We start from the raw sequence: 12,483 nt of genomic DNA, 5'->3' as shown, positions 1-12,483 counted from the left end.
TGTTTTAACTTAGTCAAATTATAAAGTTAATTAAAGATTTATTAAGTACTAGAGTTAGGATTTAGTACGTTTTAATTTAAATTTTAATTAGTAATTTATTGTTTAGATTAATTAATTAGTTAGGATAATTTTTGAATTAAGTTTTAATTAATTTTTATTTAAGTTTTAATTAATTTTGAATTAGCTTTTGATTTATTTTTTAAAATCAAGTTTGAATTAACTTTTTATTCAGCCTACACATGCATTGACAAAGTTTCCTTAGCATATTATCATCCAAACCCATTTTGATGCTATGTTATTAGAGTTTAGTAAACCTTTTTATTTCTAACCATCCTAATCTAAGCAGAAAAGTAAATCTAAGTCTAAGCGTGTATATTCAATCAATCAAGTAGGATGAACAATTTTTCTATTTGCTTCCTCTGAGTCATAGCTTAGATATAGTTTATCTAAAAATGGATTTGACTCTTGGAAACTAAATATTGATCTGGTTCAATTGGTTTAGTTAAACATGATTTAGGTACCCATGCTTGGACTTGTTTTATAACGTTTTGACTAAGTAAAGACAAGTATGATTTGTTTATTTTATTTGGTTTATAACTGAGTCTGAGTCTGTTGTACACGACTCGTTGCAATCCAAGTATCATATTTAGACACTTGAATCCCAATTCAAGCTTTTCCAATTTCTTCTTGAGTCGCTCCACTTGACCTTCAAGCTAGAATTTTCTTCCTCAAGTTTTGCAACTTGAGTTGGAGTTCTAACTTGAACTTGATTAGTCGAGTGACTCAAGCTAACTTGCTTTTTAAGGTGATTCATTTCCTTAAGTAGTAAGTTATTTTGTTCCTCGAACTTGGTTAATTTTTTAAACAAACATTTTATAACTTTAAGTAAATTTGACTTGGATGGAAATGTTATCATATCAGGGCCTTCAGAAACGGATACAGATCCGTGGTTTCTCTCAAACTCAGTGTTGGACTCGGTCTCAATGTTGGACTCAGACTCGTACTCTTCTTCAGTCTCATATTCTTCATTTCTTGCATTAAAATCAAGATAACTCGAGTTCTTTGGTTCTTCCGTGTTGAATTCCTCAAAAGACGATTCATCCCAAGTTGCTTGGAGAGTTTTCTTTCTTCTTGTGGATTTTGGCTTCTCCTCCTTCCGATTTGGGCACTCGTGTTTGTAGTTGTTGGTTGCTACTCGGAAAACCTATAGGTTCCACTGTACAAAAATTTTGTACAAAGGTCTGAACCTTTTCCTAGCTACCATGTGTTCTTTTAAATTAAATTTTGGATCGCCTGCGGAACTTAACACGTTTGATCCAAAACTTAATCTATTTGTTCTTTTAGGTTTTGACTTGGATCTCCTGCGGAACTTAACACTTTCGACCCAAGTCTCCTTAAGTTATTAATTCCATTAAATATTAATTTCTATAAAAGGTTCCCAGTACTGACGTGGCGAGGCACATGGCCTTCTTGGATATGGGAGCAACCACCACCGACTAGACAAAACCTTTAATAGAAAGCTAATATTTAATTTCCTAAAATAACTTTAGGTTAACCAAAGAGAGCAATCAAATCACAAGGAAAAGAAAGAAACAAAAGAACACAACTTCGAAAAAAAACATATTCGAAATTCTAGAACGTAAGCCTCTTGTATTTGGTATTATTTCCATAAATAACTAGCATGATGCGGAAATAGAAATTACTAGTTATACCTTGTAGAAAAACCTCTTGATCTTCTACCGTATTCCTCTTCTAACCTCAGACGTTGTGTGAGCAACGATCTTCCGAGACGAGAAACCACCAACCACCTTCTTCTCCTCCAAGCAAGGTTCGGCCACAAAGGAAGAACTTTACCAAAGAAGAAAATCAAAATACTAACCAAGCTCCAAGAGATGCTAGCTTTCTCTCCTTCTTCTTCTTCTTCTCCAAGTAGTATCCGGCCACCACAAGAACTCCAAGAAAGATGAAGTATTCGGCCACCACAAGAGGAAGAGAGGGAGAGGGTAATGGCCGGCCACAACACCAAGGAAAAAGGGAGAGAAAACAATAGAGGTTGTGTCTCATGAAGACACCCCTACCCCTTCTTTTATATTCCTTGGCCTAGGCAAATTAGGAAATTTATTTACAATAAAATTTCCTTAATTTCCTTGACATGATTTATTTGAGAAAAATAAAATAAAATTTCTCAAATAAACTCTAATGGCCGGCCACATCAAGAGGAAGCAAATTGGACAAGTTTCAATCAACAATTAAAACTTTCCTTATTTGTTTCCGGAAATTTTAAAATAAAATTTCTCTTTAAAAATCTCTTCATGCTTAATAAAAGGAAATATCTATAATTTTAATTTTATTAACATGTGAATAATTTTTAAAGAAAAAATAAAACATCTCTCCAATCTACAAATAAGGAAAGAGATCTAATCTCTTTCTTTAATCTTTTGTAGATCTTTTACAAGAGAGATATTTTAATTTTAATTCTCTTTAATATATCTTCCACATAATAATAAAATTTAAAATTAAATTTATTTTTAATTTATTTTGGCCGGCCCTACTAGCTTGGGTTCAAGCTAGGGCCGGCCACCCAATCTCATACCTAGGCCGGCCCTAGCTTGATCCCAAGCTAGCTTGGCCGGCCCCTATTGGGTGGGTATAGAAGGTGGGTATAGGTGGGTATAGAACTCTATAAATAAGAGGCTACGATAGGGACCGAGAGGAGGAATTGGTTTTGGTCTCCGATAAAATTAAGCACGTGTTCGAACACACAACTTAATTTTATCAATGATACTTCATTCCACTAGCGAACTATCATTGAACTACCGCACCAATCCCAAATTACATTTTTGGGCTCCTTCTTATTATGAGTGTGTTAGTCTCCCTGTGTTTAAGATATCGAATGTCCACTAATTAAGTGAGTTACTGACAACTCATTTAATTAATGTCTAAGTCCAAGAGTAGTACCACTCAACCTTATTATCATGTCGGACTAAGTCCACCTGCAGGGTTTGACATGACAATCTTTATGAGCTCCTCTTGAGGACATTATCAACCTAGTATCTCTAGGACACAGTTTCCTTCTATAATCAACAACACACACTATAAGTGATACCATTTCCCAACTTATCGAGTTTATTGATTCATCGAACTAAATCTCACCCATTGATAAATTAAAGAAATAAGTATCAAACATATGTGCTTGTTATTATATTAGGATTAAGAGCACACACTTCCATAATAACTGAGGTCTTTGTTCCTTTATAAAGTCAGTATAAAAGAAACGACCTCTAATGGTCCTACTCAATACACTCTGAGTGTACTAGTGTAATTGTATAGTCAAGATAAACTAATACCTAATTACACTACGACCTTCTAATGGTTTGTTCCTTTCCATTTTAGTCGTGAGCTACTGTTTATAATTTATAAGGTACTGATAACATCATCTTCTGTATGTGACACCACATACTATGTTATCTACAATATAAATTAAATGAACAAGTACAAACAAATGTAGACAATTAGACCAAATGTGATTCTTTATTCATAATGAATGTTTACAAAGCTTAGGCTTTCAGTATACACTCCAACAGTAGTGACCCTTCTTGTTGCATCCATAGCATGTCACTTCTAATTTGGTTTGATTCTTATTGATTGATACTTTTTTCGTGCTTCTCTTGAACTTCTTGGTGAATATTTTTTCGACCATGTTCACCAATTCTTCTTCATTTGTTGAGTCTGCGTTTGACTCACTTTCAAGTTCATTTTTTTATCTGGATTTTGTCTCCTTGCTTGGTCCTACGTACAAGACAATTCCTTTCTTGACTTGACTCAAGTTAGACTGTTCGTGCAATTCTCATTCATAAAAGAGTTCATCTAACTTAATAATTGAAAGGTCCTTAGAAACTTTGTAAGCATCTACTATCGATGCTCATAATGCGTTTTGAGGGAAAGCGTTCAAAGTGTACCTTATCATATCGCGATTTTCCAAGTGATGTCCGATTAGGTGGAGGCCGTTGAGAATCTCTTTGAGTCGTGCGTATAGTTGGGTGACAGTTTCTCCGAGAAGCATTTTAATATTGAAAAGATTGTTCAGCAGGAGATCTCTTTTGGTAACCTTGTAGTCATATGCTCCCTCATATAATTTTGCCAGAAGCTCTTTCGCATTCTCGTAGGGTCTGACTCGATTTATTTCTTCCATGGTTAGGCCGCATTAGATGGTATTTGTGATTTTGTAGTTCATTTGAACCTTCTTGATCATTTGAGGAGTCTAATCTTTTGGTTGTATAGGCTTTCCATCTTGCATTGGTGGTATGTATCCCTTCAGTATAGTTAATTAGAACTCAATGTTGGACTTGAAGTAGCACTCCATTCTATTCTTCTAGTAGTTGAAGTTTTCTCCCTTGAATAATGGGGGATGAATTGTGTTGTAGCCCTCTTGGTAGGAGTTTGACATTCTTGCACAAAAGAATTAACAAAGGAAGGTTTCCAAGACTCTCGTCTTGGGATTAGTAGTGTGAGATAAAAGGAAAAAGTATATGTCTATGATTAAAGAAACATCTTTAAGGAAAAGAAAAAGATTTTAAAATTGTTTGAAGAACCATTAAGTTACTTTAGAACTACCAGACTTTGATACCAATTGAAGGATTGAGTAGAGACGATGGGGGGGGGGGGGGGGGGGGGGTGAATATCATTCATTTAAGACACCTTTTCTTTTAGTGTTAATTCGCAAAACAAATATCAAAGAAACAACGGAAGCTAAACTAAAAGATAGATAGGTTCAGAGATGTGGCGACTCCTACTCTAAGACCTGTCATCTTTGATTATATCATTGGGAAATTCACTAATAGTATTCTTTTCGAAAACTTCGGAGAAGAAGTAACTTGTTCAAAAATGTATATGATAGTAACAAACTACTATTTTACAGAAATAATGCAAGCACAAAATATACCAATAATAATTAAAGAATTAGAGTGCAGATCGTCGGAGAAGATTTGTAGCAGCTTGCACACGTAGTTGAAGCGTAATAACAACGTGAACAGAAGAGTAGTAGATCAGAAGGTTGCACAGTGTTGTTGGTTTAGCTTAGATCTCGAGGTCTTTTTATAAGCTTTGTTCAATCGATCGAAAAGACGTTTGGTCGACTGATCCTTTTAGTCGACTGATCACGTGGATTTCTTTCTTCGTCAAGATCCAATCTTCTCTCCATTAAGTGCATTAATTGTTTAGTCGATCGATCACCTTATTCGGTCGACTGATCCCTCAAATTGCCTTCTTTGTTGCAATCTGAATCTGCTTTGTTATTAATGATTTATTGTTCGATCGACCGATCCTTATGTTGGGTTGACTGATCCTCTTGACTTCCAAGTTTTCTTCAGTATGAGATGAACTTTGCCACATTAGATAGGTTCGGTTGATCGATCTTTCAATTTTTGTAAAGTAGAGTTAGTTCAATATAACAATAATATTATTGTAAAACAGAGTTACCATAATATGAAATAAGAAAGACAGTAAGACCTGTCTTGATCTCAACTTGGAAATCTCTCAGTTTCTTTAGTTGGATTAGTGACATAAGGTTTGTCCCTTCCCGAAACATGACCTCCCCGTTGCTTCTTTCCAGTTACTTACCTCAACCTATCTACTAAACATCGGGTCCTCCAGACCTGTTGAACTTTGGCTCAGCATCGAATCAGCTCACCAGGACTTTCTCTCGATATCAGATCCTCCATATCTATTGAATTCAACTGCCAGGTGTCAGGTCCTCGACCCACTTAGACTTCCTGCCTCGCTTCCATGATCTGCTAAGACTTCCTTGCCTAGTCGCAACTAGGACTTTCCTTATTGAGTAAACAACTTGCACACTTAGTCAAATCATCATATCATAACAAGACTTAAATTGAACCTTTAACAATATCAAAACTCAGGTTCAATTCTGATGCACCCTCCACCAACAGTGGGGGTGTAGGAGAAGTAGGAATACTACGGGCAGGTGAGCGACCAATCAAAGGTTGACTAACGACCTCGTCGATCAGTGGTCATGACATATTGGTGGATTGAGCCTTAGGAATTTCGAAAGGCGTACCCCCACGAACTGAGGGAGAGCACCTAGAAGTAGAAGAGGAGGGGGCCAGATAAGCTGTTCTCACCAACCGATGCTTTTTGTGGCCAAGATGGAGAGGCTCGGTGTCCTTAGGAGACCTAGGGGACACTTTCAGGGGTACCATGGAAGGACCAGGGGGTGACTCCTTCGTGTTGCCAACAACATTGCTGCCTGCCACTGCAATGGAGGAACTAGTCGGTTGAGCGCCACGTAGTTTCAGTTCAACTTCCGCCCAGTTGTTCAGTTCCTCTTCATCCAGCTTGATGGACTCACCAAGGGTAGCTTTCCACATGGTCTTAGTTGCAAAGGAAAGGAATATACCTTAGTTAGAAAAAATAGGGATCTACATCAAAATCCTTTACCGAATGAATAGGCCAGCCTCGCCTTAATTGGACTGAAGCCAAACATATATAACAACCCCTCCTGAAGTAGAACATTGATGTTAAACTTCAGCCCGACCAATGTGTTGCCATCTGCCGTAAACATGGGCTTCACTCGGAAGTCCCCAGGTTCGGGTAGTGGTGGTAGGCCCATCAACCATCCAGTCGGCCAAGAGGTGGGGGGGGGGGTGGTGGAAATGGGCTTAATAAAGATATAATGGGACTTCCAACCCTTATTAGAGGAAGACATCTTATGAAAGAAAGTGACCTTTCGGGCTTGATAGATAACAACTCCCTAGCTAGATTTTTAATAGAAGTAATGGAAGATACGGGGGCTGAGGGGGATGCGATGCAGTCGGCAAAGGATCACAACCCCACAAAGCATTCGGATGAAGTTAGGAGCTAACTGCTGAAGGGAAATCTAAAATTAACAAGAAACTTCTGAGAAGAAATGGTGGATAGGAAAGCGAAGACTGCATAGAAAGTGATCTTTGAATAGGGCAAGGAAACCTAGAGGAGGTAGATGAGGGCGGTTGAGACCATTGGGGATGATGATTCTATGATCTTTAGGGACTTCGAAGGTCAATCTAATCTAGTCCAAATCGACACCATTGATGTTGGAGCGGTGGAAGTGTCCTAGAGGGTGGGGACATGTAGGGGAACCTCTTGGGCCATGGCGAACAAAGAGTAAGAAAAAGAAAAAAAGCACAACCCTTGAAGTCCATGAAGGCGTTAGAATTTCGTTCTGTTTAAATATTCCTTGTACAAAAATTGTACAAGTATAGAACTTTTTCTAGCAACCCACATGTTTGATCAGACATGTATTTGATCAATCAAGGAAGTTCTTAACCGATCAAAGTACACCTTGATCGAAGCACAAGATCGCTGACCTATTGTGTTGCTATTCAGGATCCATACAAAGAAAACTAAATTAATTACGCAGCGGAATTAAAGAACTAGTTGTACCTTTCCTTTGTAGCCAAAGACCTCTTGATCTTCTATTGTATTCCTCTCCTCTTGGACGTCATGTGGGCGACGATCTGCCAAGACAAAACCACCCTTCTTCTCTTCTTTGTTTCCAAACCGTCGACCACCAAAAGGAGCTCTAGGATGGGGCGCTTCTTCCACTTCTTCCTCTCCTTCAAGCTGCCGGCCACAAGGAGGTTTCTAAGCAAGGGGCGCCGCCTCCTCCTCTCCCTCACTTCCGCCGACCCTTGCAATGGGTGGAAGAGAATTGTGTAAAAGTTAGGTTTAGGAGCTGCCACCTACTCTCTTTTATAACCCTTGTCGCCGGCTACAAAGAAAGAAAGAATTAACAGAATTCTGTTTAGAAAAATCTTCTTTTTTTTAAGCAAATTCTGTTGGGGTGGATGCAAAACTTTATATAGAGGCTACAACATGGACTTAGAGGAGGAATTGGTTTAGGCCTCCTGACGGGCTTGGGCTTTCTGTGTTCGGCCCGAATACCCAACTCAAGTCCATCAATAATAACCCATACCACTAAAGGGTTATTATTGAACTACCGCACCAATCCCATATTACAATATGAGCTCCTTCTTATCATGAGGGTGTTAATCTCCCTATGTTTAAAATATCGTATGTCCGTTAATTAATGAGTTACTGACAACTCAATTAATTAACATCTAATTCCAATAGTAGTACCACTCAACTTTATTATCATGGCGGACTAAGTCCACCTGTAGGGTTTACATGATAATCCTTATAAGCTCTTCAAGGGGACATTATCAGTCTAAATAATTAGGACACAGATTCCTTCTATAATCAACAACACACCATATAAATAGTGTCATCTCCTAACTCATCGGACCTATTGATTTAACGAATAAATCTCACCCATTGATAAGTTAAAGAAATAAATACTAAGTATACGTGCTTGTTATTATATAGGGATTAAGAGGACGTACATCCATAATAACAGAGGTTCTGTTCTTTTATGTAGTTAGTCTAAATCGAGTAGCCTCAAACGGTCCTGCACAATACACACATAGTGTATTAGTGTAATTTTATAGTTAAGATAAACTAATACTAAATTACACTACAATCGTTCCAATGGTTTATCCCAATCCATCTTGGTTATGAGCTACTATTTATAATTTATAAGGAACCGATAACATGATCTTCTGTGTGGCACCACACACTATGTTATCTATAATATAAATTAAATGGACAACTGCATTAACATATAAATATAAAATGCATACATTTGACCAAAGTAATTCTCATTTCAAAATAGATGTTCATACAAAAGCTAGGCTTATAATATACATCCCAACAATTTCCCACTTATACTAAAAGACTATGCTACCATATATCTGATTCCCATCCTCTCAACATGCCTATCAAAAACTCTCACCTAAAGGGCTTTAGTGAAAGGATCTGTCAGGTTATCTGCTGATGTAATCTTGACGACAACAACTTCTTCTTGTTTTACTATACCTCGTATCAGATGATACTTGCGCTCAATGTGTTTACTTGCCTTATGGGCTCGTGGTTCCATCGAGTTTGCTACTGCACCACTGTTATCACAATAAATAGTGATAACTTTGTTAGGATGTATACTATAAGCCTAGCTTTTGTATGAACGAACATCTGTTTTGAAATATTTTGAAATGAGAATCACTTTGGTCAAATATTTGTATTTTATATTTATATATATGTCAATGCAGTTGTTCATTTAATTTATATTATAGATAAATGGTGTGTGGTGTCACATAGAAGATCATGTTATCCGTTCCTTATAAATTATAAATAGTAGCTCACAACCAAAATGAATTGGAACAAATCATTGGAACAGTTGTAGTGTAATTTGGTATTAGTCTGTCTTGAATATAAAATTACACTAGTACACTATGTGTGTATTGAGCAGGACCGTTTGAAGTTGTTCGATTTATATTGACTACATAAAAAAATAGAACCTCTGTTATTATGGATGTGCGTCCTCTTAATCCCTATATAATAACAAACACGTATACTTAGTATTTATTTCTTTAACTTATCAATGAGTGAGATTTATTCGTTAAATCAATAGACTCAATGAGTTGGGAGATGATACTATTTATATGGTGTGTTGTTGATTATAAAAGGAATCTGTGTCTTAATTATTTAGGCTGATGATGTCCCCTTAAGGAGCTCATAAGGATTATTATGTAAACCTTGCAGGTGGACTTAGTCCGACATGATAATAAAGTTGAGTGGTACTACTCTTGGAATTAGATGTTAATTAATTGAGTTGTCAGTAACTCATTTAATTAATGGACATACGATATCTTAAACACGGGGAGATTAACGCACTCATGGTAAGAAGGAGCCCATATTGTAATATGGGATTAGTGCGGTAGTTCAATAATAACTCTTTAGTGGTATGAGTTATTATTGATAGACTTGGGTTGAGTGTTCGGTCTGAACACAGGAAACCCAAGCCCATCAGGAGGCCTAACCCAATTCCTCCTCTAGATCCCTGTTGTAGCATCTATATAAAGCCTCGCATCCACCCATCCATAACTTGGTTTGATCTAACTGGGTTTGATTTAACTTGGTTTGGTTTAACTTGGTTTGGTTTAAGTTAACTTGGTTTAGTTTAACTTGGTTATAGAAAGAGAGAGATTTTTTTCTAAACAGAATTCGGTTATAGAAAGAGAGATTTTTCCTAAATAGAATTCTGTTAATTTTCTTTCTTTGTAACCAACGACAAACCTATAAAAAGGAGTAGGCGGTGACTCCTAAAACCTAATTTTCTAATTCTCCACAATCCTCTTCTCTCCTTGTGGTCGGCGCCCCTCTTCCCTTGCTAGGGCCAGCACCCCTCCTCACCTTGCTAGGGCCGCCCCCTTCCTCTCCTTGCTTAGGGCCGGCTCCCCCTTTCCTCTCTTAGCTAGGGCCGGCGCCCCTTTCCTAACAATCCATTGGTGGCCGGCGGCTTGAAGAAGAGGAAGAAGATTAGAAGGTGCCCTATCCTAGATCCTCCTTTTGTAGCCAGTAGTTTGTAAACCGAGAAGAGAAGGAGGGTGGTGTTGTCTTGGTAGATCGTCGCCCACATGACATCCAATAAGAGGAGAGGAATACGACAGAAGATCAAGAGGTCTTAGCTACAAAGAAAAGGTACAACTAGTTCTTTAATTCCGCTGTGCAATTGATTTGGTTTTCTTTATATCTATTTTGAATACCAACACAAGAGGCCAGTGGTCTTGTACTTCGATCAAGGTGTGCTTTGATCAATCAAAAACTTGCTTGATTGATCAAACACATGTTTGATCGAACATGCGGGTTGCTAGGAAAAGTTCTGTTCTTATATAATTTTTTTTGTACAGGGAAATTTAAACAGAACGGAATTCCGGCACCTTCAAGTGGTATTAGAGCGAGGTTTCTGGTTCTGTGTGATTGGTTTTCGGTTAAATTATGCACCGCTCATATACAAGTTTAGACAAGATAATAGTAGGATGTGCAAAAAAGATTAACTCTGTGGTTGTAGGCATCCTAGATCCAACTATTATGGCTTTTTGTGTTTGTGTGTGATTTGAACCCTTGGACTTGTCAAGGTTGTTTTGTGTGCATGATTGTAATAATTAAATACAGTCGGTCGCTGTATTATTATTTTTTTTACATTCTGTTTGATTTAGATTACATGTAATTCCTTTGTGGAATATAAGATCGATAAATGTAAAATTTTATTTTTTTTGTCGCGGTTTGTATCCTTGCTATGCGTGGTGCTATTTTGAGGATCGGAGGCGCGGTGAAAAAGGAAGCAAGATAGACGCGACAGCTTGATCCATTGGCGGCATATTGGAGTACAACGTTGGATGATGCCATAATAGTTGGAAATTTTATTTTCATATTTATTGTCTTTATATGTTGTTTTTATGTACTGTGATGTATGTGCTGTGATGTGTGTACTGTGATGTGCTTGCATGATTAAAATTCCTCATTTTAAATAACTAAGTGGGAGAGGGATTATTTAAATAAATTCCACGGTCTCCATTACTGGTTTGTAAGTGATGCATTCAAACTTGCACGTTGGCTTTAAGTGCCTTCCTCTATATCGGATGCGTTTGTTTGTGGATCACTAGATCAAACTTCCTCTATGGATGATTATAGGAAATTATTTTGGTATGTGTGATCTTCTCCATCTGAAGGGGCACAATCCTAATTAATGGACTAAGTATCAAGTAATGGTATACACTTAGGCGCATTTAATAGTATCCTCCCAATCGGAGTCACTGCTATTATTTGTGTGACCAAAGATGAACCAACTATTAATTTTATTTGTCATAAAGTTAGGTTGACAAGATAATAAAATTAATGGGTAAAACCTTCTCTTACGAATGTTTGAATTAGTATACGTCCACACTATCGTGGCATACAAAATTCACGGTGTTTTGAAGTGTTGGTGAATTTAAATGATATTGTTTAAGGAATCAATATTATTTTAAATTCTAAAGTTTTGACCAAATATTTTATTTTGTGATTTTCAGGATTTCAAAATGGCTTTCAAACCCTTTGCTGTTATTTTAAAAGAAAACAAACTTACTGGTCCAAATTATATTGATTGGAAAAGAAACTTAGACATTGTCTTAACTGCTGAAGAATACAAGTTCGTACTTCTTGAGGTTTGTCCTAGCATGCCTGATAAGGATTCTAGTGAAGAGGAGATAGAGAGACATAGGAAATGAATCAAGGCAGATGAGATGGCGCGGTGTTACATTTTGGCTTCTATGTCAAATGTGCTGCAACATCAGCATCAAGCCCTACCCACTGCCTATGTCATGATGCTCAATCTCAAGAAACTCTTCGGATACCAGAATCGGGTTGCCAGGCAGGAGAACAATAAAGGTGTATCTTATTCATTAATTGTTGAAACATGTTTAGCGGTGTTATCTATCATTATCTGGTGTGTAGATACGGGAGCCACTGATTATGTCTGCAATTCATTGCAGGGGTTCCAAGAAACCCGATGACTACATGAAAGAGAAATCACCGTTTACATGGGCAATGCTA

The sequence above is a fragment of the Zingiber officinale genome, chromosome 4B (genome assembly GCF_018446385.1).
Source record: "Zingiber officinale cultivar Zhangliang chromosome 4B, Zo_v1.1, whole genome shotgun sequence".
NCBI classification, from domain to species: Eukaryota; Viridiplantae; Streptophyta; class Magnoliopsida; order Zingiberales; family Zingiberaceae; genus Zingiber; species Zingiber officinale.
This window is presented reverse-complemented; position numbering follows the sequence as displayed.